General features: G+C 36.6%; 1 protein-coding gene across 6 annotated transcripts in view; it reads right to left on the bottom strand.

Annotated features, from left to right (window-relative positions):
• The window catches only part of tfec (transcription factor EC), a 60,452-nt gene extending 53,860 nt beyond the window's left edge, over positions 1–6,592 (bottom strand). For 4 of the 6 annotated variants that reach the window (XM_047389180.1, XM_047389181.1, XM_047389173.1 and 1 more), the window contains exon 1: positions 6,455–6,592. The gene's annotated coding sequence lies outside the window, so the exon portion shown is untranslated. Of the gene's footprint in view, positions 1–1,489; positions 1,558–6,454 lie in introns of those variants that run through there. The other 2 variants (XM_047389175.1, XM_047389178.1) reach the window with 2 other exon arrangements.
• Positions 6,593–6,858: the final 266 nt, after the last annotated feature.

Genomic DNA, 6,858 nt, shown 5'->3' on the forward strand with positions numbered 1-6,858 from the left:
TCACTTGGACTGTGGATGCAGTACCAGATTTATCTTACCAACATGCATAGCAAGAAGCAAGGTAAAGAGTGTGCTAAAACAATGTCCATAGTTGCAACAGAATGTTCAGTATTAGATCATGCTACTGCAATAAAACATTAATTTAAGACTTTTTATGCATTTCTACCTGGAATGTCTTTGCTGGTTTTACTGCTCTTCTTGTTACATGCTGTTGTCCTACAGTTTTCACAGTGTGCACAGATGCAAGCGCACCAGCCTGCTGCCAGTGTGCCAAGCTCTGCACTGGTGGCAACACAATTCTGGACGCTTGCTGGACGCTCTGGGATGGTGTCATTTTCTTGCATGTGGGGCCATATTAATGCATGCCTTTCTTCATAATTCTGATCACTTAAAAGCCCATTATACCCTCTTTATTTTAGCCCTCTAGTTATATTAATATAGGGAAATCAGTGCTTTGTGATATTACTATCCTAAGACGGTTTGCCGGTAATGATGTGATTGAGGAAATGATTTTTTTTTATGTAAAAGAAACCTTTAAGATGATGCATTAATATGCCTAATAATCAAAAAAACATCCTGAAGATTAAAGATAAAAACTGAAGCTGCGGTGTTTAAAAAACCCAAATAACTGCACCATGACCATACGCATTCACATCCACATTACAAGGCCACAATAGATTATCTAATTCAGACATTTATTTATTACTGGCACTGCTGACTTTATAGGAAATACAAGCCTTCAAAATCTATGTGCACATAATATTAGCAAACAACAAAGGAGTATTTGATGCAAGCAGCACACAAGCATCTGCAGCTCTCTGCAAAATTTTCTGCTGATTTTAGAACTTTACCACAAGTGCCACAAAATAAATAAACTGTGCACAAAGTCTTCTCCATCTGATTCACATGCAATGCTTGCAAAAGTATTCATACCCAGTAAACCTTTTTTTGTTACAGCCAAAGATGTCTATGTATTTTATTAGAATCCTATTTGGAAAAACCAGCATAAAGTTGTGCATAATTGTGAAGTGAAAGGAAATTGATACCTAGTCTTTAAAACGTTTTGCAAATAAAAATCAGAAAAGTCTGTCTTCTAATCAACTTTGACCAGTTTTGTTGTCTCTTTAGACAAACCATCCCCACAGCATGATGCTGCCCCCACCATGTTTCACAGTAGGATCGTGTGTCAGTGTAATGCAAATCCAAATCACAATTTTCTGATTTGTAAAAACATTTTTAAAACTAATTTATCCTTTCCATTCACTTTAAAGGTGTGCACTACTTTGCAATCTCTTTCACATTAAATCCCTATAAAACACATAGAGGTTTGAGGCTGTACTTAAAGAAAAAATTCAAGTGGTAAAACACAGTAGCAGGAAGTTCTAATTAGTTTTACAGAGAATTTCCAAACACACATATGGTGACATCTGCCTCATTAAAACCTTTCCTAAAAATGTTCTACTCTGTACAGCTCTTCACTCATCATCACCTCCAATCCGCTCAGCTCCTGCCTCCCTTTGCGCTCCACTGTTTTATTTCCATCAAAGCTGCTCTCGCCGTCGCCCTCACTCTCTCTCTCATCTGCAGTGCTTTTTGTTGCTGGTCTGTCATGTATTTATTTGCCTTTTTTAAACCTCTAATACGTTTATTGTTCCTCCCAGTGACCTGCTGCGTCAGGAACTAGAGCCTCCCGCGAGAGTTTTGTTCTCCGTGCTCAAGACTTGAATCACTGGACCAAGATAATGAGGAGGAGCTCAGACATGCTGCCGATTCAGTCTCAATCACTAATCACACAATTTAGGTCGTCTGAAGAGCTGAGGTCACCGCTTAGAGCTGTGTTTTCAACTGGTAAAGTTTAATTGCTCTTTAGCTTTGTTGTGTTATTTAAAAAATAATCCCTTTCTTGAATACATAAGTACAAAGTGAGTATATAATTTTTGTCCCACTTCTCTTGGCATATTGCTTTAATTCAGCCATACATTTTTAAGGGATTGTAAGGTTTTTAAAAAGATTTTTAACCATTCAGTGATTGATTTGCCGGTGTGCTTTAGATTAGTGGACTTCAGGTTGAGGTCATCAACTAATGGCTGTACAATCGTCTGAAACATTTTCTGCTAGAGAGCAGTATATATCATTCTATCTATTAGAGCAAGTCATCCAGATGCTGAAGCAGCAAAACAGCCCCAGACCATCACACTACCACCACCATGTTGGACTATAAGTATCGTGTGCTTTTACTGAAATGCTGTGTTACTTTTATGCCATTTGTAACGGGACTCACACATTCCAGAAGTTTCACTATTGTTTCAGCAGTCCATAAAATATTAAGATGGATTAGAAACTTATATCAACATGTTTTTTACTTGCTGTTTTCTTTTGGGTCAGCAGTGGTTTTTGCTTTTGAACTCTTCATAGAAGCAGTCTGTAACCAGTCTGTTTTCTAATGTGAGACATGCAGTGCTTTGGATGTTATTCTGGGTTCTCTGTGACCTCCTAGATGAGTTGTTAATGTACTTATTGAGTCATTTTGGTTGGTTGGCCACTCCTGGGAAGATTCACAGCTGTTCCATGTTTTCACCAGCTGTGGATATTGACACTAACTGCTGTTGCTGGAGTCTCAAAGCCTTCAAAGTAGCCCTTGACTGGTAGATGTAAGAGATTTTGTTTCTCACCTGTTCTGGAATTTCTTTGTGATATGTTACTTTGGTAGATCTTTTAACCTGCAAGACAGGTTCTATTTAAGGGATTTCTTGATTCTACAGATCTAGCAGTGATCAAACCTGGGTTTTTCCAGTGACCTGCAATTTATATTTCCTAAGCTTATCTTTGACTAATATAAAAATTTGATACTATCTACAAGTTAAAAGGCTTGCCTGGAAAAACCTCCCACTGTGTGATATGGTAAACAATATTGGGTCCTAAGCTGGAACTGTGTTTTGTTGTTGATCCGAAACAAAGGTTGAATATGTTCAAAAGCCCCTCATGCCTACCACTAAGTGTGGTAGAGGACATGTGATGCTGTGGGCCTGTTTTGCTTGAAAGGCTCTAGAGTGCAAGGCATTATGAACTCTCTAAAATCTGGAATTTTGTAAGAAAAATCTAGTGGACCTTGCCAGAAAAATTATTACCGTTCTTGATTGGGTTTTAGGGGGGATAAACAAAAGAAAGCATGTGGCCAAATCAGTTGTTCCCCGTGACAAAATAAATAACAAATAACAAGCATTTCTCAATGTCTATCTCAGTACCTAGACCTGTATTAAACCTTCATGCTGACATGAAGAGATGAGAGGATAGAAAGATCTGTGTATCTTTATGCTCCAACCTTGTGAAATGTTATAGGAGCAGAATATGTGCTGTCATATTGGTTGCATGGGATTTTACAAGTTATTAACAACATCGATGGCAATAATGAGGATATAGGGGATTTCTTAAAAAAAGAAAAAAAAATTACTTCTGAATTAGCACTCCACTTATTTCTACTCTTGTCACAGTTTTTGTCATGTAGGTTTATTCAAATCAATCTTCAACTCTAAAACTGACTCTATGCTGTGGATTGATTTGCTCACCAGATCATACCTGGGTTCATTTTATCTACTTTATGTTGTTTATCTACTATATGTTTATGTATCTATATGAATATCAAATTATTATACCTATGCAATCAAAACTGATGATTGCCATAATATCCATGTGTTTCCAGTGCCACATAAATCCAATATAAGTTCTGCTTTATTTGGAATGGGCAAATCTTTTTTCTTGCAATTACGTTCAATTCAAGTGTTTCTGACACGAAATGAAAGTCTGCATAGTTAAATCCTGACATTAGTATTAGAATATAGTTTGCTTTTGTAGAAGATAATTTGTTCAAACTAAAGCAAAGGAGAGCCTTCCTTCTAAACTGTAATACATGCTCACCCAGTATCAAGCATAATCTCTCCAATTCTACCTGCTTCCATTATAGGACATCCACATTCTTACATACATGAGGGAATTCCTAACTTCTCAGGGCCAAATGTAAATTTAAATGTCATTGTCATATCTAGTTCATCCACGAGAGGGTGGTATACACATCTCTTCAGCCTACAGAATGTGAGGGAAAAGGTCACGTTTGTACCTACCTCGTGAGGCTGCAACAGATGCCAACAAAACCGTGGATAGACCAAAAAAGGTTTCGAGACATTTGTGATGGTGTCTGTGTCATTTATTATCCGAAGTGACTTTACTTACAAGTAATGATTCAGACAGAAGGGGTTTCTGAAAATTGCAAAACTGTCCTGTCCACTAAACTTAATGTCAAAGTTGCACTGGGTTTTGCAATACAATGAATTTTTGCAGAACCTTGCGCCTACACCCTGCTGCATACGTCCCTGCAGCACACCTTCAAATTTTCTCATTTCAAATTATGTATTTCATTTAAAAATATATACTTTATTATCAACTTTTAAAAACTCAGCCATAGACTTGTTGTTCAGCATATATTTGTGCATTCTGGGATTAATTTGCATTTGAGCAATTATCACAGATTCTACTTGGTCATCTCAGATGTGAGTCACCATCTCATGAGTCCTCCTCTGATTGCCACATAAGCTTGCCCACATGGTTTGCCCCTGGTCCTGTTCAGAAGCTGCACACACTCCCCTCCAAAATAATAAGGAAAAACAACATTCCCCGTGATGCAATTTTAGAGAAGTTCAGAGTTTTTCTGGATATATTGTAAATAAAATCAGATGACTAAAGAAATGAGGAAGTTCCCTAATGGGGGAAGTTTTCCCGCTGTGTCATTCTGATCATTCAAGACTGTAAGCAGACAAACATAAAGCACAACTGTGCCAGAAAGTCAAATTAGGACACCAAGGAAGCTCTGAGATGTCATAGGCAGCATGTTCAAGAAAGGGAGTTGCATGATATTTGTTGTGCAAACAAAATCACCCATGGGGTTAAAAAAATAAAATAAATCTGTCAAATGCAGCTTATAATTATAATAATTTAATAGCCTGTTATTGACACAAGTACATTATATGGATTGAAACAATGAAGATAATAAAATATTTCATCTCAAATAAGATTACAAAAGAAAATGTTGGGCATGCCAATTGTCTAATAATTCCATTTTATCTTCCATTTTATATTCCACAATATAAATATATGTGCACATATATTTATATTATATTGTAGATATGTTTATACTGTTTAATTTGTATTGTATTGCACCGACTACACCAAAACAAATTCCTTGTATGTCAAAAAACGTACTTGGCAATAAAGCTTTTTCTGATTCTGATTCTGATTTATTACAGTGTTTATAATTTTACATTAAGTGTAAAAATGTTTTTTTTCTCCAGATATATGCGTATTTTGTAAAATATTTGCATTACGTAATCTGTTTATGGTTATAAGAGCAGAAATAGTAAAGGTTTTATTAAAACAATGCTTAGGAAGTTGCTTCCAGGGTAGTATGCAGTAGCAAGAGTACCCTGCAAGCAAGAACAGGTAGACTTTACCACATGGGCTGGTTATCAAGATATACCAAGGTGTTAAAAAGTTAATTTCAAAACTGCTCAAATTTTCCAACATGCCGTTTTTACTGTTTAATGTCCTTTTAAACCTATGAGAGAGGAAGTGCTGGAGTGGCGTAGGTTTTAATTGCCTTTACCAGAGCAAAGTAGCACAATGCTGCCCCTCCCTACCTGTTGGTGTGGAGTGCCGGTCAGTTAGCTCAATGAAGGCATCTACACCACCCTCGCTGACAAAGCAAATTAGGCAGTTTGGAAATATTTCTTGTCAGGATACTAAAAGAGCGCCACCTTTCACTCATTGTAGTAATGGATTTTTAAAACTTTAGCTGGCAAGCTACAAGCATTGTGTTGGTTAAGCATCTGAAGGCTGGCTGCCAGCCTACTATTGAAATTCAATCACAATGTCATTCTGCTTTCCTCCTGCATGCTGTTGAGTCCATCACAACAATATAATTAGACAACAGCGGTAAAGGAATCAACTGTGGGCTGGCTATCTGAGCAGACAGCCCGACGAATTAATGAGTTTTTATCAGCTTGTTATACTTGATTTACTTTATAAATAGCAGAAAGGCAAAAATTTGAAATATTCTGCACAAAAAGAACTTAAAAGCTATTATGAAATTTAGCAGGTGTTCCATGTTTTTAACTAAATATGTCTCAAAATAAAAATAACAAGATAATGTTATTATATCATTAGGAGTCCGTTTGTAAGATAATTTTAGCAGCGATGAAATGCAATGTTGCGTTTATTTTTTTTAAAAAGGTTAGATAATGCTGTGTTTAAAGGTTGTGCTAATACTGTAAAACACTATATTTTTACTCAGGGTTATACTGTACAAATCCCATGCTTACAAGTGTTCTGTACACCTATCACCTGGCTGAGTAATTTTTGCATTTCAGTGTGACAACATAAAATGATTCTCAAATTCTCAGTTTACCTGTTTGTAATCTGTGGAAAACAGCTGCCTTTTGATGTGCCGATCTTCTTTTCTGTTTTCAAGTCCTGCTCCAAATCGTTCTAATTTAAGTGCCTCCTTTTGTTGTCTGAATCATTCTTGGAAGCATGAGCAAGTGAAAGGGGCCCAGATTTAAACCAAAATTATGTTTCCTCTTTTTCTTTAGTGCCCTGGAGCGGGGTGCAAAGGGAAACTTTTACATCACCACCCCTCATACCCGAGGCAGAAATAATCACTGATTCTGGCAAATCATTGTGTGACACAATAACTGCTGGTTATAAATGTATCATAATTAAATAAAAAAACAAGAATCCTTCCAGTTTTGCTGCATCTGTTCAGACTTAAATTTTTTGGTTTTGCTTTGTTTTTGTTTCTGGAAATTCTCA

The sequence above is a fragment of the Girardinichthys multiradiatus genome, chromosome 17, assembly GCF_021462225.1.
Source record: "Girardinichthys multiradiatus isolate DD_20200921_A chromosome 17, DD_fGirMul_XY1, whole genome shotgun sequence".
NCBI lineage: Eukaryota > Metazoa > Chordata > Actinopteri > Cyprinodontiformes > Goodeidae > Girardinichthys > Girardinichthys multiradiatus.